The following is a 24,077-nucleotide window of genomic DNA, read 5'->3' as shown; positions in this document are numbered from 1 at the left end:
GTATTTGACGTGTACTTTGACTTTTTAGTTTGGCCCACGTCCCCTCCGCTAACATGGAGGGGGCGGGGTTTACGACCTATACTGCAGCCAGCGACCAGGGAGAGATCCAGATGTTTTGGCTTCACTTTTGGGGAGCTGTCATGTCGTCCATCTTTATATACAGTCTATGGGAGAAACATGCAAATAAAAGAAGAATCTGTGATGATAGCAGATTTACAAAAGTTTGTCCTCAAAATATGTGTGGTAACTTTGTGCATATGTGTGTATTTCTTGTTCAGTGCATGTTGAGAGAACGTGCAGATAGCACGCTGATTAAATGGAAATGGAAATGGGGCGACGTTGAAGGTCAAAAGAACGCAAAGATAACAGAACAGAATGCAGGCATGTTCGTGCAACCCTCCCCCAGCGATGCTTAGAGATTAAGTGGAGTGGAATCAAGCTGCCGAACGCTATCTGTAATTTGTTTTAACCTGCCTGGAGATCCAGATGGTCACGGTAGAAGTGTGTCAGGGCGATTCAGATACTGTACGTTGAGTTGCCAATCACGCGAAAGAACGCTGACTTTCAATGTGATTGTTTCTATGGCGCCAGCGTAAGACAAAACAAACAAAAAAAAGGTATTTGCAGATGCTGGCTGACCCCAGGACTGGCATGTGTGAGCCGTCATGGAACGACGCTCATATGCACCAAAGCTACAAGCAAACATTCACATAATAGGTTATGGACAGACAGGAAATTTTAAAGACAGATGCATCACATTCCTCCCTTTGATAGGTCGACGCATGAAACACACGCACGGACAGGAAATTCACTGCATGCATCCTAAATTCCCCTTTTTATAGGTATAAGGCTAAAACAAACACATACAGATACACCTGCGTAAAGAAATGTGCAGGTGAACATGCAGACAGGATATGACCAACTCTTCTTAGAATATGTCGTTGTTGTCGGCTTCTGGTAACTAATCTAAAGTACTGGTCGGTGAAAAGGTCACTTGGTGCTCGTATGTTCGGTGGAAAGACGAACAGAGATGGTTTTATTTTGTTTATGTTGAGTTTGACTCTAAACACACTAAACTGATCTGATCATGGCGCTCTCCTATCACCTGCTCCAGGTCAATAAGATCATTTCAGCACATGTTGGTGGGAGAGAACGTAATTATAGAGGTATTTAGAGAGACTGAGAAGGCTGGACTGATTGACAGTGGTTGAGTTTACAGTCAAAGTTATTACCTCCGCCAAGGCCAAGGCCTTTGGGCTAAGGAGGTTATGTTTTCATCGGCGTCGGTTTGTTGTCTGTTAGCAGGATTACTCCAAACGTCCGCGATGGATTTGAATGAAATCTTTTGGAGGGGTGGGGTGTGGCGCAATGAACAATCCATTCGATTTTGGTGGCGATCCGGATCATGATCCGGATTCTGGAATATTTTTAACGATTCCTATCAGCCTGAGCATTAAAGGTCCCATATCGTGCTCTTTTTCAGGTTCATACTTGTATTTTGTTTCTAATAGAACATGTTTACATGCTGTAATGTTCAAAAAACACATTATTTTCCTCGTACTGTCTGCCTGAATATACCTGTATATATAGACCTCTCTCTGAAACGCTCAGTTTTTGTGCATTTCAACGGAATTTTAACAGAATTGCGTTGCTAGGCAACAGTTTGGGTCCATGTTTACTTCCTGTCAGCTGATGTTTTTCACATACAGGAAATAAACTGGGACACATTTAGAATGTTTACGTTTAAAACCGTGTAATGGTCTAAATATTGTATATCTGTGACATCACAAATGGACACAAATCCTAACGACTTGTTTCAAACGCACAATTTCTGAATACGGGCAGTGTGTATTTCTCTGTATATTGAGCGTTTTGATAGTTTAACAGTATTTATAAGGCACCTAAACCTGCTTTATAATATAAAAGACATGAAAATCTCACTTCTTTACAATATGGGACCTTTAAGAGGTTAATTAAAAATCAAGAATGTGTTTTGGAGAATCGATACAGTGTCGCAAAACATAAAATCGCGATACTCGTGTTTATCAATATTTTCTTACACCCCTAGTTTGAAAAGATGTTGTTATTATCACGTTAACTTTGACAGCACTAACAGAAAGATGATTTTTTTTCAACAAGTGTAAACGAGATCATAACTTGTTTATGATTTTGTGCACACAAGATAAAAATACATATTTTGGGTGGCCTTAATGTTTCATTGATTTTTAGATGAGCAGTGCAACGAGTGCTTCTGAACAAAGTTTGAAGGGGAAATCTTGCTTTCTGTTGATTTAATTATTCATCACACTGACTTCGGGCCAGTAGTCCTCACTTCACCAAATGAGCCGTCAAAAAGCAGCATCCCAGGAATTCTTAGATCTCCCAACCAAACCCTTCCCCTGATAACTACAACAACAGACCCTCCTTCACTGTCCCCTTTGAATTCCTCAAATTCCCAGATGTGGAAAAGTTCCTATATGAGGTCTCTGCAGACCATTAAGCCCGGTGATCCTGACCCCCCCTGCATCCGACAACACGACATTCCTGACCTCCGCGCTCCACTCGGATCCACTCCACTTCTCCCTGCTTTCAATCGTCCCGTGTCTCTGTCCTCCTTCCCTCCCTCTGGACGTCCTCCCTCTGTTTCAGGGTCAGGGAGTCAGGGGAGGGGATGAAAGGTGAGGAGGAGGAGGAGGAAGGAGATGAAGACAGAGGAGCGTTGTGTTGTGACAAATTTTGACTTAGATAGTTGGAGTTTTTTTATCCATCACATGTCAGTCTTTTAAACAATTTAGTTTCTCTGGACCAGGACAGCAAACTTTATTACTCCTTTCACCCTCGACAAAGGCAGGGCGGACCAGATCCCCTCCTCCTGTTCTTCCCTTTCACAATAAAAGCCCTAGTCATATAATATTCACAGAGTATTTTTTATTCGTCACGCTCCCAGGGTGGAAAGGCCTTTAGAGACAGAAAGAAAGCAAGAGATGCACGGAGTGAAGGAAGGAAAGAAAATGGGTCAGTAGAAGCAGCTGTGTGTCCGTGTCTAGATGCTCTGCTGCTGACACACACTCACACAGCGGTGAGGGACAGCTATGTACGTCTCTTGTCCTGTCATGTAACTCTTGAGGAGACAGAAAAAGACATGCGAGATAGAGGAATGTATGTCACAGCAGCAGCAGGTGAGGTGATGAGAACTTTATAGAGTTTGAGTGTAGGGCATGAATGGCTGCTTCTCTATATGACACCGTTCTGTTCATTAGAGCCATTTAACAGCATATTAATCATGTTTTTATTTGACAGCAGTGTTGTGTGGTTTCCAAAGTCGTAATTTACAGCGAGACACCTTCGTTCATTCTCAACTCCCTCTTGCTGTTTTATTGACGTTTTTTTATCGCTTTTGTTGTAAACTTGCATGACTGTACAGACATGCTAATGCTGGGCTGAGAGACACAATAGTTGATGAAACAGCAGAAAGACAAATGTGTCTGGGTGCTTTTAGTTCAACCCTTTCACATCAGTCACTTTAAACACAGTGTAGGACCTGAAGGGTACCGGCCTACACACCTGGTTTGGAGCTGTCCTACACTTCCTGGTTCCCATCATCCCATTTGTCTCTGTCCTCTTTTTTACGTGGCATCCTTACTCTTCCTCACCTTCGACCTCATTAGAGGAGGGAACATCTGGAGAGGAATCGTTTGGCCTCTAGTCCGTCCGTGTACGTGATTGTGACTGTGACAGCACCTTGCTTGTCGTCACCGTTGTGTTGTTTATCTGATTAATACTGAAAATGCACCATCTAAACATAATTCAGCACAACAGAGAGGGACTGAACTGGCTTATGTTCAGTGTATTAGTGCTATGACGCCGCTAACACGGCTTCCTGAATTGTTTAAAGGGGACATATCATGCTCATTTTCAGGTTCATACTTGCGTTTTGGGTTTCTACTACAACATGTTTACATGCTTTAATGTTTAAAAAAAACTGTATTTTCCTCATACTGTCTGCTTTAATATGCCCGTATTCACCCTTTGTCTAAAACGCTATGTTTTAGTGCATTTCAATGGAATTGCAACAGAATTGCGTTGCTAGGCAACAGCTTGGGTCCATGTTTACTTCCTGTCAGCTGATGTCATTCACATCCACTGCAACAAGAAATAAACTGGGACCCATTTAGTATGTTTACGTTTAAAACTGTGAAATGGACTAAATCTTGTGGATTTGTGACATCACAAACGGCTCGTTTCAAACGCACAATTTCTAAATACACGCCGTGTGTGGTTCTCCGTATATTGAGCGTTTTGATAGTTTAACAGTATTTATATAGCATTTAAATCTGCTTTATAATATAAAAGACATGAAAATCTAACTTTTTACAATATGGGACCTTTAATGTTTATTTTTTGGTATTTGAAAAACTAATTTATGTAGACCTGTGTTTTTGGTCTGTTTCCTGTCTTGAATTTTCTGAATTTAGAACCATAATGCTACTAAATGCCACTTTCTTTTATGTATTTATCAGTTTATTTTCTTGTTATTTGGAAACTGGCTCGTAGACGCTAACAGTGTTTATAGCATGTGCTGCTAACGCTAAATCTAGTTGTGTATCAGTTGGTTTCTCTAACCTTTACCCCCTAATCACACGAATCAGGTTATTCATTCACTTGACCTTACCCGGCTATTTAAACACAAAACACCACGTCCCTGGGTGGGCTTGAACCACCAACCTTTCGGTCAACAGCCAAACGCGCTAACCAATTGCGCCACAGAGACTGTAGAAGCTGATATCAGTATGCTAGTATTACCGCAAACTGACTGTTCATATCTTTGCTGTTAAGTTGACCTGCGACACCATTTACAGCTGCATTCATGTCATCCACGCTTATCGCCAGTTGCTATTTTTCATCAATGTTGCCGTTTAGCTAGCTAGCTAGCTATGTAGCCTAACGTATGTATGTAATTCTTCATCCTGCCTGCAAACGATTAGTTTGGTTGTTTTTTCACAATCAGCCATCAATAAGCACAACACCAGATCTGTTTGAATCGCAGATTTGGGTAGCGATTCAGAAGTCTGAAATAGATGTAATGCAAATCCTCTGTTACATGGAGGCTAGATTGCAAAACACTAGAGTTGGGAATCACCAGAGGCCCCACAATACAATTTTATCACGGTACTTGAGTCACGATACGATCTTATTGAACATTTTGCGATATGCTGAATATTGTGATAAGATATATTGCGAAATATTGAGATTTAATACTGCAAATTATGCAGTTTGTCAACATCTGTTTTATCAAATAAGATACAGTTTTCACTCTGTTCTTCTCAGAATTCTCATTCACATATCATGAGGTCCTTTGAAAATGACCATGCCAATTTTTCCTCAAAGTTGAGCATAACTTTGGAGCGTTAGTTAGCATTCTACCCGACAAGCTGACATGACATGGTTGGTACCAATCGATTCTTTAGGTTTCTAGTTTCAAGCTATGATACTAGCTTTTAAGCTAGCCATCAAGAGGTTAATAGTTTATATAATAAAAGATACTTGACGTCCACGTATCAATACGATATTGCCAATCCAGTGCACACATCCAACAATCACCTGTTAAACCACAGTGGCAATTCACTGTGGTTTAACAGGTGATTGTTGGATGTGTGCACTGGATTGCTGGTTTAGTTTTTCTCTTTTGGTGGATTTGGGGCCGAAATTTATAGACCAAAATATGGCAAAACAGTGACTCCCTTCAGTTATATCTCTTATCTTGCATAGTTAAGATGTATTTTGCGGCTGCTTTTCCATGTTGGTGCCATTTGTGAGAAAACCACAAGGCCTTTTGTGGATAAAATTGCTGCTAGTATCGAGGCAGGGAAAAGTCCTTCGTCATGTACTGTACAGAGTATTTAAAAGTAGACCTCTGTGATGGCTACTACAGCTGTACGTTATCTGTGTTCACTCCACATTTCTTCGGTATTTTCCCACACTGCCTAACAGGTGCTTTGTGTGATTTCATCTTGGCTGAGCTTCATTCCAGACTCAACATATTTAAGATATCATCAGTCAAAGTTAAGAGGAAATTATGCAATCGTTCATTCACATTTCACACCGTTTTATGTTTCTTTTTGTCTGAATCTATCCGAATCTGTCCTGATGTCTAGTATTTCTGCTGAATAGGCATCACCATCTTTACACCGAAGGACCTGTAAACCATTCTCTGGATGGGATGTGGAAGATTGTGAGTCATAATAAATCAGATATCAGAGAGATTCCCTGTGAGAGTGCAGCATCTTGAGCCAAGACGCATTATCAAAAGGGACACTTCTAGCTGGAGATTTGGCACTGTGTGATTATTCAACATATCCTCATACAGCAGTTCGTATTATGATATCTTACAAAAAGTTATTCCTCATTTTTGGTGTGTTTTCCTACGAATGTCCAGCATCAATTTCTGCTCCAGTCATTTCAAAATAAACTTCCGTATTCACAGGACTTCACAGGAAAGAACTTACAACAAAAGTTAGGACTTAGGCAACAAAACTACTTAGTTAGATTTAGGCAACAAAACTACTTAGTTAGATTTAGCCAACAAAACTACTGTAGGCAACAAAACTACTTAGTTAGGTTTAGGCAACAAAACTACTTAGGTTAGGGCAAAGATCATGGATATGCTGCACCGGAAGTGGCGCGTTTGTGTTAAAATTATACACTGGAAGTGACGTAAAGAAACCAGAAAATATTCACATTTAAGAAGAAATCTGAGAATGAAGACTTATTTTTCTTAAAAAACAATTCAAAATGAATTCAAAATAGTTGGCGATTAATTTAATAGTTGACAACAAATCGATTAAACGTTTCAGCTCCATATTCTTGTTTTAGATTAGAGGAATAAGAATGATTTAGCACGGATATTTAGCCGGTTTGATTGGTGAAAATGTGTCAAACTTTAGCCATCTCAAAGGAAATGTGACATTAAACAAGTGACATAATGCTGAAAAAGCCCTGTAAGCTGCCCCTCAGGTTTTCATAAATTCATCTATGGTATTATTAGGTCAGGTCTCTTTTTTTAAATCCCTCGTGATCTGATCCACATTCTCACATCCCAAACTCACTCCTAACCTTTAATAAGCAGCTTAAATAAAATATGTGACAGCCACAATCGGATGGGATTGTCCCAAAAGAGCATGTATCAGCATGGTAAAAACAGATTGCCCAGTCAAGTGCGCCCCGTTGTCATGTCAGATATGTGTTGTTTGTCTGGTTGCTGGGGCAATCTGTCTTGTTGCCAGGTTGGTCTGGTAACATCCTCCTCCTGCTCGTCTTACATTCCAGATCAGTCGGTGCGACAGAGGGATATTTGTGGAAGATGATTTCATGAGAATGTTGATGACTGGTAGCACACACAAAGTAATGATGGTAGTAAATATACCACAGATAGTACACAGAGGCCCACACATTTCCAAACAGATACAGTTTTCTGCCATTATTCAGTATGTAGACCATTGTTTCTAGCATATGCTGCTAACGCTGTTTCCTAAATCTAGTTGTTTCTAGTTGTCTGATCACACAAACCTAGTTACTCATTTACTTGACCTTACCTGGTTATGTAAACACAAAACATTACGTCCCTGGGTGGGCTTGAACCACCAACCTTTCGGTTAACAGCCGAACGCGCTAACCAATTGCGCCACAGAGACTGAAGAAATCAGCATTAGCATTATGCTAAACACTAAACACTGGACACTGGACACTGGCCTGTTGTTAGTTAGGCGACCTCCAACAACTCGTATGTAAAGGGAAAATCATGCATAAAATAAATACATACAATTTAATAATGAACAAATACATTTTAAAAAAAATGTAAAATAAAATACAAAATAAATGCAAAAATAAATAAATAATTTAATATGTTAATAAAAATAAACAATGAATAAAAAGGAAATGAAATAGAAGAGTAGATAGGGGAATTAATACAAAGGTAAATAAATGTAGAAGCAAATTAAATCAGAACTAGACATTTCTGTCACATTTTATCAATTAATTAATTAATTAATATTTTTATTTATGTATTTATTTATTAATTAATTAATTAATTTAATCATTTATTTATTCATTTTTGATTTTGGCAGGTTCCATCCTCCATATTTGGGTAGTTTAATCTGTAACAGCACATTATGTTTTTATTTTGTGTTGTTTGAAAAATCCAGTATATAAAGGAATTTTACTGAGATACAATACTTGAGTAAAAATATTGTGTATATATTTTCAAATAAAATTAAATAAAAAAAAAAAAAGTAATTAACTCAATATATCTTTAATAACTGTGGCCCCGCAATGATAAAGGCAGTTATTACTTTTATGATCTTATTTACTTATGCTTTATCTTATCTTTCATCAGCAAAGCCACATTAATCCTGATCTTAAAACCCAATCTCTGTAATTATAATCATAACATTCACTCATCTGTTCACAACATCTAATTACAGCTCCAGGAAATAATTAACTTGTGTACTATTTTGTAACAAAGGTGGGTTGTATTTGCACATCAAGCTCATTGCGCAGCATTTACATGTTTTTGACCCGTCTAATGTATCCAGTTGACTCCACACATCTCATGTACAAGGAGCTCATTTGGTATCCAAGTACATTCAATGAAATGTTTCCCAACTTTTGCCAAGTATCCTAAATATCCCTTAGCGGATGCCTGTGCTCCTCGCATGGATACTGCAGACTGAGACGCGGTATGTGGCGGGATGGTTAGCGCGATATATGGCCTCCGCTGGCTCCATGCTGTCATTATGGAGACTGTTCAATTACACATGTGAAAGAAATACTTGAATGCCGCTTGCATTGCAGCGCACCTAGATACCAAAAGGGGGACGATGGTAAATCCTGGTCACATAAAGGACGACCTGACAGCTGAAAATCACTCTGTCGAACACATGTATTTATCAGCGTCAGTGTACACTGGGAACTTTTTCATTACCTGTACATTTAGAGACTTGGGAGTTAAATATCGTGATTGAAGGAAATACTGATTCACAAAACTAACCTCAACATTCTTACATGGTCTTTGTGATCACATTGCGTGCAAGCATACATCGTTTTTGTCTGCCTGTACGAGTAGATATTGTCAATTTGCTTGAACATGCCAAACCTCACAACCTTTTCCAGATGAACAAAAAAAAAATCAGCCCCCAAGTCCAAACCTCTGCTGTGATTCCTATTATTGTGAACATTACTGCAGGCGAACCCTTGTCGTGGTATCCAGATTGATGTTTTTTTAATAATAAAAGTATGTCAACACAGTCTAGCCTGCAGGTACCAGAGACATTTCCCTCCTGTCTGTGTGTTGGAGGCTGCTGGGGTTACTCCAGTTCTGTTGTAGCATGCCAAAATATGCATGCAAATTGTGGTGTGCATGTGTTTCTGTCCTATTTGCATCCCTTGGGATTAAAGGTATTTTGTTGCAGTGTAATTTCTGACTTTGTTTCAACTAGAATGAGCATGTCCTGTGAGATGTGCAGCACAACCAGCAGCTCTAACATAAATATTTGTGTTGTTATAAGATTCAGAGGTTTCAGTCTGCAGTCTGAAGAAGAGTTTTATTCCAAAATGAAATGCCTAAAGAAGCGTTTATTTCCAAAATAAGTCATGCAAAGAAGATTTTTCCAAAATAATATACCTAAAGAAGAGTTTTATTCCAAAATAAAATGTCTAAAGAAGAGTTTTATTCCAAAATAAGTCTCCCAAAGCCGATTCTTTCCAAAATAAAATGCTTAAAGAAGTGTTTAATTCCAAAATAAGTCACGCAAAGCAGATTCTTTCCAAGATAAAATGCCTAAAGAAGAGTTTTATTGCAAAGTAAAATGCCCAAAGAAGAGTTTAATTCCATAATAAGTCACCAAAAGCAGATTCTTTCCAAAATAAATTGCCTAAAGAAGAGTTTTATTCCAAAATAAAATGCCTAAAGAAGAGTTTTTGTCCTGAAATAAGACATGCAAAGAAATGATTTCTTCCAACACAATATGTACAAAAGGAGAGTAAGATGCCCTAAAAGAGAGTTTTGCTCCGAAGTAGACACAAGACTAAGACGTGCAAAGTCGTTTTATGACATAAAATGAGGAGATTTGATCCAAAATAAGACACAGGAAGAAGAAGTGTGCCTAAATCATCCAAGATAACGAAGCTCTCAGCATCATGAGTGCATCCATACGCGGTATTTTTTTCGCCCCAGTCGAACCCATAACCCTCACCTTGCTTTATTCATTGAGCTGTAAACCCAAGATGACAGATGTTCAGGCAAAAAAATGCAGTGTTTGTTTAAGGTGGACTTTCTTTGCGTTAGCTCTTTAATCCGCAACTTCCTCTCCCATCGTCGGTCTCGCCACCTTAAAGTGAATCCACAGGAAGGAGCTGCACCGACTGATTAAATCGCCCTAAACGATGTCACCTACAGAGCTTTACTTTCATCATTGTTAACCACAACCGCAGTTTCCGTTGAGATTCATCTTAAGAGCTGCTTCTTCACATGTTGACTCACTGTGACATACACATACACATGGCCTCAGGACCCCCGACACTAAAGAAAGGCATTCTGGGATGCTTCTCTCTCATTATTTTGTGTCTTAACTTCAGACAGGAGGGAGCACCTTTATGATTTAGTACAGACTTCCTTCTGCTTTCTTCTGAGTTTGTTGTCTAAGATCTCAATTCCTCCCATTTTTAATTTTCTTTTCTTCTGTGCTGCAACCTGAGGGCAAACTCTACAGTGAATCTGCCCTCTACGAGTTTTTCATGAACCAGATTCTCTCCACATGACACACGATGATCCACCGTTAAGAAAAAAAAGCTCTTTTTGTCTCTTCTCTCTCACTCGCTTTAGTCACATGAATACAAGTTACATGAGGATAAAGTACAATGCATACCAACGTCAGCATTATGTTCATAAAATAACATGAAAGAAAATGCGTATATGTATCTTTCAGGACCTTCGCCTTGCTCAGAGGCTCGATGAGGTTGATCCAACCTTGCAAAGTGAAGCGATGTGGTTTAGTTTTTTTCTCGTAAATTTGCGACTTTAATCTTGGAAATTCAGTTTTTTTGCGGAATAATACCTCCCTCCCCCGGCTCCATATATATATATATATATTTTTTTTTACCTACAACTGCCCTAATAACAGTTTAATAGCACAAGGAAAATGTATTTATAATGCTGAAATTCCCTCTTATTTTTATCGACTTTATTTTACACGTTAGTAACATTTGTCACTCCTGGGCCTCCGTATTTAGTTTCTGCATAACAAAACTTTTTTAAAAGTCTTTTATCTCTTGTATCTTTGTGTTACGTAGAGTAACCGGTCTGAAATAAGGTGAAGTAATTGATCATGTATGACCATCTTTATATAATTGAGTTCCCTCTCTTTCTAGCTTGTCCTTGAGCTGAGAAAGAGAGTCCCCCCCCCCACATGCACTCCTTTCTGTCTGTCCCATTCACAGCTTCAGGCTGTATTTTACTGGTTCCCATCAAAGTCTAATGGTCTGTAGGTAACTCTGTTGTTCTCTCACCAACCCCGGCCTCTCCTCTGTCTCTCTGTCTCCTCTCCCACATGCAGAAATACATGCCTGACTTTGTGTGTTTAGGAGGAGGAGAAAGAGGTGGATCAGATCACAAAAGATGGAGCGTCAGGGTGATATTTTAACCTCACCATGCTGCTTTAAGAGCTGCTGAAAAGCTGATTGACTAGAGAGGGGAGGAGGAGAGGGGAGGGTGTCTATAGCATAGCTGGGTGGTTTTCTTCTGCCTGCAGGCTGCTTATATGTAGACATACTCACACCCCGGTTACACTGTGTGTTTGTGTCTCTGCATTTGTTTGAATGTTTTTCTAGGGATTCCAACACACACACCTTGTTCTTATTCAGTGGATGAGAGACATTTTCAACCTCTAAACACTTTGAAAAGGTTTCACTGTGAAGTACAACAGGTCTGAGTGCCCCTTTGTAACAGTTGGCAACCAACAGAGCTATACAGCTACATATCACACAAAGTTTCATTAGACATTGAAGTGGTTATATACTGTAGTTATAATATTTTTAAGGGATAAAACAGCATTCTGGGAAATATATTTGTGAGATCATGATTGATATCAATTTCATGTCTGTGTGTTAAGTGGCTACGGTGTTGGAGCTGGGAGGCGATTGGCCTTGCTTGGAAAACAAACTGTAAACGGGGATAACAGCTAGCCTGGGTCCGTCTAAAGTTCTCAATCAGTTTGGATGGAAAAAGAAACAAAAAAAACAACAACCGACATACAGCATGTTAATGTTAATTAGCTTTCACGGCACTAGTAGGCTTATTTTTTTAATTCTGGACCGAGCCAGCCTAGCTGTTTCCCCCTGTCTTTATGCTAAGCTAAGCTAATCTTATCCCAGCTTCTACCATGCTAATCATTTGTAATGTTTACTGCCAATGTGACGTAAACTGACAGATCACCTTAAAGTATTTCAGGCTGTTCTCATACACCGTTCGTAGCTATACCTATGAAAAGCAATGAACTGAAATTTGTATATATCCCACAAAATCAATTTATATGTAATCCACGTAATCATGAACCAGGAAGTATAAAGAGCAACAAATGCCGCGTAGAGAGGAGGTCGGGTCCAAAAACACAGGACTTTCACCCAGGAGACCGCTGTTGGTGCCCCGTGTGAGGCAAGAAGTAAACGTTGACTTATTTTATATATGTAACTTACGTACTTAAGTCACGCCACTTCCGTAGTAATTTTAACCAAAACCGCGATCCTTTCCTAAACCTAACTATGTAACTTTTGTTGCCTCCATATAACGTCTGCACTTGAGTAACGCCACTTACGGAGATCTTTTAACCCAAACTATAATCCTTTCCTAAACCTAACTATAAGTCGTTTTGTTGCTTGAACTTAACCAAGTTGTTTCCTGTGAAGACAGATGTTGTTTTTTTTTAAAAGATTGTAGGCATGTAACAAGTGAAAATTGACACGTGTCTCGAACCTTACGATACAAACCGCTGTATGAGGATACGCTGAGTATTTAGATATCAAAATCCCTCTATATTTCTATCCCTCTATTTCCTATAAAATGAAATATTTCATAATATAAATAATGAATATGTTAAAGTTTGTGGAGCCCCTAGTGTTGCCATCTTGTAGCTTTTTAGGACAGCTAAAGAACATAAAACGATAAATATTTAGTAATTCTTCTTCTTCTTTGGCCTGTTTGACTGAAGATAATTACTGAAAATGAGAAACGCTGACACATTCAAAAAAGAGGCAAACTCATTCAGTAAAAAGAATGAACATGAACTCGTGTCTAGTTAATAAAAAACCTCAAGGTCTCGGTCAAGGTTTCTTGAGAGTGCTGGCCAAATTGAAGCAACAACTGAGCAGCTTATTTCAAGACTTTAGCAAACCCTTACCATATACGGACATAAGACAGCCTTGAAACACATCAGTCTGAGAAAAGTCACTCGGAGCTTCTATTCTAACGTATTTAATCTGTTTTATAGCATTTCGGAGTCTGTAAAAAACTAGTTCAGAAGACAAGTGTACAGAAGGGTGTCACACTCGCTTCACATGTCTTTTCCATTTAAGGACATCACGCTGTGTTCCAAGTCTGCTAACATTACAGCTCGCATCATATCAGAGGATTCACTGGACCCTGCATGGGAGGATTTTATGGGAGAGAGGGTCCAATTTGTAAAAAGTAAAAATGTATGAAATGCTCAAAAATCAATCAGAAAGTGCAGGCTTCAAGTTCCTCCTACCTTGTCGGCAAGAACGCTAAATAACGCTGCAAAGTCACGCTAAATTTTGGTGAGGAAAAACTGTCATGTACCCACGAGTCTCAGCACACTGACACACTGACAGCTGTTGTTGCCTGTTGGGCTGCAGTTTGCCATGTTCTGATTTGAGCATATTGTTTTATGCTAAATGCAGTACCTGTGAGGGTTTCTGGACAATATCTGTCATTGTTTTGTGTTATTAATTGATTTCCAATAATAAATATATACATACGTTTGCATAAAGCAGCATATTTGCCCACTAATAAGAGTATTAAATACTTGAATGATAAAAACGGTGAGATTAATTGTGATAAACTATGGACCATCATGCGATTAATCACGATTAAATATTTGAATCGATTGACAGCTCTAATTTTTAGTAATTCAGCACGGAGAAGCAGGTGTTTGGAGAGTTCTCTCTTCAGATTCAAACCAGTTATTGGTCCGCCTCCATGTTGCTGAAGTGTCTTTGAGCAAGAAACTGAATCTGTGCCTGCTCCAGGACACTGACCCTGACCTCTGACCTCCCTGCAGAGAGTGACCTTCCCTATGGGGGATCATATCAACTTCATGAATCTGATGTGATCACCGGCCGTCTGGTCCTCCAAGCAGGTTAAAACAAAACACCAGAGATGATTTAAATGTGACCGAGACTTTAACAGGCTTTTCCACACTGCAGCCAAGTTAATAAGTGAGATGTTAAAGCTGCTGCTGTTAGTTAGTCAGGAGGGTAAAAGTGTAATTTAATGGAGTGAACAATTCCTGTGGTCTTATTACAGCGCTGCAGGCTCTCCCAGGTGTGTGTTGGTGTGTGTGTTTGGGGGTCAGCGAGTGGTATTTTCCCTCGACAGGGGGAAAGGATGCCTGTCTCCACGTTGCCCCCTGTGGTCAAAAAGGGTATCTCAAAGATCCTGGAGCTGGCAGGGATTTCCTCTTTCCTTTGGAAAACACACCCAGAGATGAATCAGAGCTCCCTATTTAACCCTTGTGGTTTTGATATGTCTGTCTGACTGCACAGTAGCCACATGTGGTCTATTATCTACATGGGCTGAAGTGTTTGCACAAAGCAATTCGACTTCAATCAGCAAAAAGCCAGACGACACAAGATGCAGCTGATGGAGAGTGACTCAGCAGAGGGAAATTCTGTCTGTCTCATAAATTTCTAACAAGTTCACAGATCAAATAGGTTTAAAGGCAGAAAAGGAGTTTTTGATGATGGGATGGATGAACTTTAACCACCACAACTAAAGGTTAATCAGGCTTGTGGTTGCTGCTGTTTTGCCAGCGCGACCTGACTCACTGAGGAATTAAAGAAGCTGAGGACAGAGGAAAGTTTGGGATAAATAGAGGGATGAGACACAGAGATAGAGAGGGAACGGCTGCAGTCATATTTCAGTCTCTTTCTTATCATTTTTTTCTTATCATCACTATATCATGTTTTTTATAAACAGAACAGTGTTGCTTTTTTCTTTACTTTATCCAGTTGTATCTTTGATATTGTGAATTTTGTTTTACATTATTTAAAGGGACTCTATGTAAGATTCAGAAATTGCTTGTCAACAGTGATAGCTGTGGCCGTTAAGTCAAGAAAGTCAGCGTCCTGTTGCTCGCGCTCACGCTTGTGCTCGCTCTAAATAGACATGAACGAGCATCGCGGTGATGCGACACACGTCAGCTAAAACCGCAATATCACTCTGTATTTCAGCTGCTTGGCAGTAATGTTAGCTGACCAGACGAAGGTCTCTCCATGAATCAATGCTGATCCTAATGTTGGCTTTTCCTGCCTCAGCCTCCCGACCGCGGCCGGAGGGAACAGGGGAGACACCGGAGTTTTGGTCGGAGACGATAACGTTTCTCTCTGCGGAGCCCCGTCACTTCGCAAGACACGGGAAACCTCTGTTGGTCTGGAGGAGCTGCAGCAGTTATTTCTGCACAAACGTCCACTGTACATTCACTAGATATTCTCAGAGCTAAACTAACTCTTCTGCAGTGTGGAGTGTCTGCTGTTTTGAAGCCTCAAATTTGGCATTTTGGCCGTCGCCATCTTGGTTTCTTGCAACCAGAAGTGAAACGAGAGGGTGGAGCGAAGTACAACCGAACGCTGAATAAGACATTTTTAAGTGACCATAAATGTTATAATTAACTTTGATGAACTGAAAACACACTGTGAAAGGGTTAAAGCAGTAAGACAAAAACTGACTGAATATAGTGATTAGGCTCCAGAAGGAGGAGTGAAATAAATAGATAGATAGTTGGTAAAAAAAGAGAGACAGAACATGTGGCTTTGGGTTCACATATCTGCTATGTGAGCACACACAGACACACACACACACACACACACACACACACACACACACACACACTCTGTGTCCAGATTACCACCAACCCTCTATTCACACCACCTCGACAAGGGGAAGGAAAAAAAAGCAAAGGAGTGAAGTTGCAGCTCTGTTAGCCAAACTTCCGTTGCTAAAAATAGGTCCTGTTTGGCAGCGGTGGCTGGCAATGCGAGGCGTTGTTTGGCAGGGCGGCGGGATACGGCGGTGGTAACCCGAGATGCACGTTGGGCTCAATGACTCTGTGGCTTTTTAACATTTGTATGCAGAGCTACTGATGTTTTAAAAAAAATCAGGACATGAGATCAGCGGTTTTTGGTGGATCATTGGTTCATTGTAACCATGGTGACATGTGGATTTAAAGGAGAACTCCAATCTCTTAGCACTCTCAAAACAGCTGTTTTTGCCAGTTATTTTTTGGTATCAATTTCTCAGTCTTAAAGTGGAAGAGCTGCCACGTTTGTCCTCTTATTTGGTCAATCCAAGACGATGTGATGTGATAGCAAAGATCAGGAATTAAAGGAATAGTTTTATTTCTGGGGAACACGCTCATTTACCTTCTTGCTGAGAGTTAGATCCACAGATCAACATGACTCTTATACAGGGATAGACGCTAATATTTTTAAGCAGCGGCTCTACGGGCCACTGAGCCAAAAGTACATTTTTGGTGGCCCAAATGTAAAAAGAATACAATAAAGGCAATCTAACGCAACTTAACACTGCCTTCCTTAACTAATTTTTTTAAATTGAAAACTGAAGTTCTTTGTTCTCTCATAGTCTCTTAGTTCACACACTACAAAAGATATACAGTCTAGCATTTACCTTGATTAGGCTACTCCAGCCAGCTGCCACCTTATCTATGTTTTTGTAGTGAAATGAATAGGTATAACTCCTCTTTTCAACTTCACCAATCAGCCATTCGTTGTCCATTGCGGCGCTTTCAAAGCGAGCGACAAGAATAAATAGAAACACGGCCTCCAATTTCCACACTTTTATCACTTATTATGATTTATTGACTCAAACAACGACCTCCCTCTGTTTTTAAAGGGTTAAAGGGGTTGTTGTTTTTTCAAATGAAGTCATATAAACCCCACAATAAATGTCAGATATTGTCTGATTTATCTGTTCCTTCTACTTGTGCACTCTTCAAATAAGTGTTTCTGGTAATGTCGCAGCTTATTTTTACTCTACCCTTCCTGATGTTTCTGTGTGAGGTGTTATATTGCTGATTCTGTCACGTTCTTAACAGTTCAAAGAGCTGTTAATCTGCCCTACGGGCCCAAACTTTATATTATCAAAGTGAAGACATGAGGATGGTCCTAAATGATCTGTCATCATGACACACATATGCACACATGGCAGTGTTATAGGGGGGGCATTTATCCTTTCACGTGTTTCCGTGGGGACCCGGCGATCGGTTTACACTTGTTGTTCGGTGAAACCTTAAACTGCACTGGTGAGGGCATTTTGTGTGTCCCTGCAGGCCTCTGGGTAAGGACATAGCTATGTGACAAGTTTCTTTGCTCCTCTGAGGCACATTATCTCAGATTTCTGCCCTCTAATATGCAAGCTGTAATTGCCGTCCTATTGTGATGTAGAGACAGAACACACACATGTGCACGTTCTCCACATATACGTACACTTTTCCCTTCGTCTTTCCTTTTTATCGCTCCGAGGTACAAAACAGATTTCACACAGGTGAAACCAGATCTTGTTTCACTCCTCCTCCATCTTTAGATTCCAGTACTCCTCCCAGCATTCCCCTCCAGCTCCCCATGAGATTATTTTCACATGTCCACCATTACACCCTCTTTTCATCCCAGCTCTGCCTCCATCTGTACCTGTTGGAAGCCATTACACTACTTCCCTCTGTTGCTTATCGGTTTACTGCTCCATTATCTACCGCTCCATCGCTCCATCCACCTCCCCTCTCCTCTTCAGAAGCCCCTCGTCCCCCTCCAGGCGAGTGGTGTTTAATGTACTTCAGAGGGGGTGATTATCACAGTACTTATCAAGAGGGTGGGCACTGTCTCTTCATGTGTGTGTCTCCACATGCAGGCCCGCATTTGAGTGCTTGTTTCTTGAAATCATTTATATTTTTTCACAGTTCGCACATGTAGATTTGTGTTTTTGTTCAGTTTAAAGAGTTTGTTTACTTCATGATTAATCAGGGAAAGTGTTTAGCATAATTAAAGCGACGCTTTTCTCAGGATTTCGGCGTTTAGGCCCCCAAAACGGTTCTGCTAGACTCAACTGGACTCGACTCACTTTTGGTACCAGGTCCTTTTCTCCAGTCGTGTTTCCAATGCAGGTAGTATCCGCCTCAGTGTTGGCGGGATTCTCAGCTGATTGCCATAGCGACGTTGCATGAAACTGCTGGGACATCATCTTCAACGTGACACTCGCTGAATCATCTTCAACGGCAACCAAACAGAGGATCGTCAATTGTACGACGTAGTGTACGGCCCAATTCCAAACCACCCACTACACCCTCTGCCTACCTACTTTCACTCCGTTTGCACGTTCGTGTGGAGGGTCCGCCATTACAAACCAATTCACAGGGAGTGGAAGTGGCTTATAAAACCCTTCAACAGCGAGCCCGCATTGATGCCGACTTAACCAGCCACCCTTACTGACGACGCGCAATGCCATTCGTCATGGAACACGATCCAATGTAGGTTCTGTGCGACTACCAGTACAAACATTTATTGTAAACTGCTCAAACTGAGATAGACATTTAATTTATTCTGCTTTATTGTCATACAGACGTCAGCAACATAAAGTAAATAGATTATATTTAGGATCAAACATACTCCTGATTGTATATTGTTGTATATATGTATACTATTTGTATAAGTCCTACTTTCAGCATTATTATTTGCACTTTTTTTTTAATGTTTTTTCTTTTTTTATATATTTATATTTATATTCTAGAACGGGAGCAAAACGTAGCTCAATTTCCCCAAGGGGATCAATAAAGTAATTCTGATTCTGATATTTATTTATAGTTTCCTTGCTGGAGAGAGGGAAGTTGGTCCCAAAGCTAGCTGCTGTATTGATCCCCTTCACCTTAAAGAGGGAGCCTCATTGAGCTGTGAGTGTGACTGCAGTGTAGTGTATGGTGTAGTGTGTCCAGCGTAGTGTGTCCCGTGTAGTGTATGGCGTAGTGTGTCCAGCGTAGTGTGTCCAGCGTAGTGTGTCTGGTGTAGTGTATGGCGTAGTGTGTCCGGCGTAGTGTGTCTGGTGTAGTGTATGGCGTAGTGTGTCCGGCGTAGTGTGTCTGGTGTAGTGTATGGTGTAGTGTGTCCAGCGTAGTGTGTCTGGTGTAGTGTATGGCGTAGTGTGTCCGGCGTAGTGTGTCTGGTGTAGTGTATGGCGTAGTGTGTCCGGTGTAGTGTATAGTGTAGTGTGTCCAGCGTAGTGTGTCTGGTGTAGTGTATGGCGTAGTGTGTCCGGTGTAGTGTATGGTGTAGTGTGTCCAGCGTAGTGTGTCTGGTGTAGTGTATGGCGTAGTGTGTCCAGCGTAGTTTGTCTGGTGTAGTGTATGACGTAGTGTGTCCGGTGTAGTGTGTCCGGTGTAGTGAATGGTGTAGTGTGTTGCACTGGGATAGTTTGTCTTGAACTTCCCTCAGACTGGAGGCATGTTTGGTTTATATGAGATTCCAGCAGCTTGTGTGTTAGGTTTAGGTATTGAAAGCAGAGAAAAGTCATGAGAAGCATCAACTGTGAGCATACAATGATGCTTTAAAGAACAAGTGTTTACAAGAATGACAGAGGAAACAAAGCATCTTTCATTTATCTGACAGGTTAACTCCATGTTTACTACACTGCAGTATATCACCTGCAGCCCTCAGCTCTGTTCATACTCAACCAGCTAATGTTAACATCACGCTACACTAAAGGATCGTCCAGTATTACAATCTGAATGTGAATTGTAAATATTATCTTTAGCATCATATGTCTTGCTGGCTTCTACTTTGCTAATTGAAATCAAATCATAAATACTTCCTTGTGGTCTAATACTATAAATACTCTTACTCGTCTCAGGATAATTTGTCAAACTCACTCTAAACATAAGTATATGGACTTGGACTTATATAGTGTATATATATATATGTATATATATATATATAAAGTGTAGTTCTATCAACACGTGGAAGTGGAAGTGATTTATCAGAGTAATAATCCCGTCATGTTGCACAACGAGAGTTGGACCGAACCAAACCCAGATGCTGGAACAGAAACGGGATGTTTACTTGCAGAAGCTCAAATCCATCTGCTGACAATGAAACAGTCCAGCAGCTCATTGGCTGTGTGTCGACTGTCAAGAGAGAACGAGACAATTAACAGATGTAGATAAAGAAAGATGAACAGTTGCTGCCTCTGCTCTTATTGATGGGATGGCAGAGATACCGATACACTGTTTATACTTCATTAGATTTATTAGATTAAACACAAACTAGACATTACTTTCTAGTTATCGTCCAGAAAATGTGTTATATCATGATACAAATTTCACAATAAAATGGCATATATTGCGGGTATTCCGGGTAACAAAACTACTTAGTTAGGTTTAGGTAACAAAACTACTTAGTTAGGTTTAGTCAACAAAACTACTTAGTTAGATTTAGTCAACAAAACTACTTAGTTAGGTTTTGGCAACAAAACTACTTAGTTAGATTAAGGAAAAGATCATGGTTAAGTTATGCCGCACCGGAAGTGGCGTAACTTAAGTACGGAAGTTCCGTGACAAACAAACCGACGTTGACTTCTGGCTTTTACATGGGGCACGAACACCGGTCTCCTGGCTGAAAGTCTGGTGTTTTTTGACCCTCCCATTCACCCCGACTTGCTCTCTACGTGGCGTTTATCGCTCTACATACTTCCTGGTTCACGATTACGTGTATGACTTTTCGTAAGATCATACGAACCGTTGTGTGAGGATAAATTGAACCATGATCTTTAACCAAAAGTTGTCTAACAAAGTTTTTTTACTCTACTTCTGGAGAGTCAAAGTGTAGCTTGTGGAAATTTTTTCTCCCTTTCAAGACCAAAGTCAGAGCAGCTTTGTTTTCAGTTTAATCATCATACATTTTTCTACCGTGTCTATAATTTCACAAGTCCAAACATGAGTCGCCAAAAAAGTGCGGTGACAACTGCTCTCTCCTCATCATTCCTTCGTGCCTATCCTTCCTTTCCCATCTGTTCTGTTGTTGTAATTTATGACCGATTTACACCTAAACACACATTTCATCTGCTCCATTGATCACACTGCGTTCTTCCCCCCTCTTTGTCTGCGCTCCTGTCCGGACAGCGGCTTGCGGTTTGTTTTGGCTCCGATCGGAGTCTCCTCCTTTATCTCTGTCTGTGTCGACTGCAGATTCTTTTGCTGCATAAAACGTCTCGGGCTCTTTTTTTTTTTATTGCCGTCGAATGACATAATGGAGCTGGCATGAAACTGCCTGTTCCTGGTTGTTTGTGCCGGTTTTCGCCAGTGGGCAGCCGTCTGCTTTTATTGGCACGTTGAGTTATGGGGGTTCATTGGAAGTGTGTCTGTCTGTGCTGAAAGGTGGAGGACGTACTGATACATTATATATATATCTATGTGTCAACAGGTTGTATAAATGATGATTAATCATTTCCACCGGCAATGGGAGAGATTATTGAAACAATGGAAACAACTTTGCAATCTCGGGGAATCCCAGTTTTACGTTTGCACTGAAAGAATTATGGGGTTGTCTTCGTGTTTCCATTCAGATTTTTGTTTGTTTCTTTTGAGATCTATAACTTTTCTGCTCTTTTTGTCTAATATAAGTTTAAAAAAGGGTGTTTCTTCTGATACCAAACAGACCTCTATAGTGATCGTTGACCCTACGTGCACTTTAAAAGTGACTCGCTGTTCTATATTTGGTAGTTTGGGTTTATTTTCATGTCACCGTCGTGCACTCAGAGTGGATTTATAGCTGCAGAGAAACCAAACGCCTACCGGAAGCTCATATTCTGACGATGTGGACTGTCGGACCACATCTTGGCTGAAGAACTGAATACCGATAGAGAAGGGGGGGGCGGGGGGTGTGTGTGTATGTGTGTGAACTTTAACAGATCATGTGACGACCCTCACTCTGGTGTTGGTTGTCAGGGCAACAGTATTTCTGTCCACATAGGGGGTGAAGTCATTAATTATGGAGCTGTTATGAGGGGATCCAGCACTTTGTTTCAAGGTGTGCAGGAAAATATGATTGAATTTTCAGAATACAATCTGAAAAAACTTCCAATAAGTAACCTGCATTCTGTTTGGGGGTCAACTTATCCTCAGCCAAGGGTTCCTATGATATCTTACGAAAAAATTATTCCTCATTGTTTGTGTGTTTTCCTCCGAATGTCCAGCAACACGTTACGCACGCGTCAATTTCTGCTCCAGTCTTTTCAAAATATACTTCTGTCTTGGAAACAAGTTGGTTAGGTTTCGGCAACAAGACTACTTAGTAATGTTTAGGTAACAAAACTACTGAGTTAGGTTTCGGCAACAAAACTACTTAGTTAGGTTTAGTCAACAAACTACTTAGTTAGGTTTAGGCAAAAAAACTACTTAAAGAGGTTTAGACAAAAAAAAACCTACTTAGTTAGATTTAGGTAACACAATTACGTAGTTAGGTTTAGGCAACAAAACTACTTAGTTAAGTTTAGGCAACAAAACAACTTAGTTAGGTTTAGGCAACAAAACTACTTGGTTAGGTATAAGGAAAGATCGACTTGGTTACATTTAGACAACAAAACTGCTTAGTTAGGTTAAGGGAACAAAACTACTTAGTTAGGTTTAGGCAACAAAATGACTTAGTTAGGTTTAGGCAACAAAACTACTTGGTTAAGTTTAGGCAACAAAACTATTTAGTTTAGTTTACTTAATTAGGTTTAGGAAAAGATGGTGGTTTGGGTCAAAATAAATCCTGTAGTCATGTAACTTAAGTACGGAAGTTACGTGACAAATAAGTTATTGACTTCTGGTTTCACACGGGACATGAACGCTGGTCTCCTGGGTGAAAGTCTGGTGTTTTTTGAGCCACCCACGCACCCTAACCTCCTCCCTATGCTGCTTTTGTCGCTCTTTAAACTTCCTGGTTCACAATTACGTGGATTACATACAAACTACTTCTCATAGGTATAGTTATGAAAGGTGTACGAGAACAGCCTGCAGGGGTACAGGCCATTTAAAGACACTGTGAATCCCTGATGAAGGTGGGGCGAGCACCCATTAAAAGAGGCACGACGAGGCACGGTTGAGAGTCAGTTATCACGAAAGCATCGCAGATATTTCAGCTCATCATGGGGGTTGCAGATCAATCCTCCTTTCACTGATAACATCTACTTATAGAGATACACTTAAGGACCTGGGCAGGGCTGAAATACCAGGCGCAGAACCTGAGGACATACTACATAAACCTGTACCGGTGGTATTAGCAGAAACATGTTGCTTAGCTCCTTTTCGGCGTGCGCTCGCTCTCGCCCCGGGTTCATTTTGTTCTTTAAAAAACTGGATAAAAGAGTGTAAGGGAGAGAGACAACAAGGCTAGGCAGGTAGACTCTTAATCCTGTCTAATAGACATGATTCTGTTTTATCATGACTGCACAATCCTTTGCCAGAGGACAGTGTGTGTGCAGCAACGAATACAAGTTTTTGCATGTGTGCAAGCAAGCACAATTGATGATCTTATAAAATATGTTAGCTATTCAACAGCATAGTGAAATGCTGCTTACATGTTAATGTATCAAAAATGTTGATCTAATATGATTATATTTGATAATATATCACTCTGAAAAGCTTCTTTTTCTTTCTAGTTGGTGATCATATTTCTGTATTTTACTTTAATAGTAAAAGCAGGACTTTTTGCAGTGGTGGAAGAACTACAGATCTTTTGTATTATTTTGC

General features: G+C 40.3%; 1 protein-coding gene and 2 non-coding genes across 3 annotated transcripts in view; 1 reads left to right on the top strand and 2 right to left on the bottom strand.

Moving 5' to 3' along the window:
• col4a6 (collagen, type IV, alpha 6) overlaps positions 1–24,077 on the top strand; it is a 171,617-nt gene that overhangs the window by 55,520 nt on the left and 92,020 nt on the right.
• trnan-guu lies at positions 4,698–4,771 on the bottom strand. Its single transcript has one exon. It is a non-coding gene; the product is annotated as a tRNA-Asn (tRNA).
• On the bottom strand, positions 7,618–7,691 carry trnan-guu. The gene has a single exon. It is a non-coding gene; the product is annotated as a tRNA-Asn (tRNA).

This window comes from Sebastes umbrosus, chromosome 22 (genome assembly GCF_015220745.1).
Source record: "Sebastes umbrosus isolate fSebUmb1 chromosome 22, fSebUmb1.pri, whole genome shotgun sequence".
NCBI lineage: Eukaryota > Metazoa > Chordata > Actinopteri > Perciformes > Sebastidae > Sebastes > Sebastes umbrosus.
This window is presented reverse-complemented; position numbering and strand designations above follow the sequence as displayed.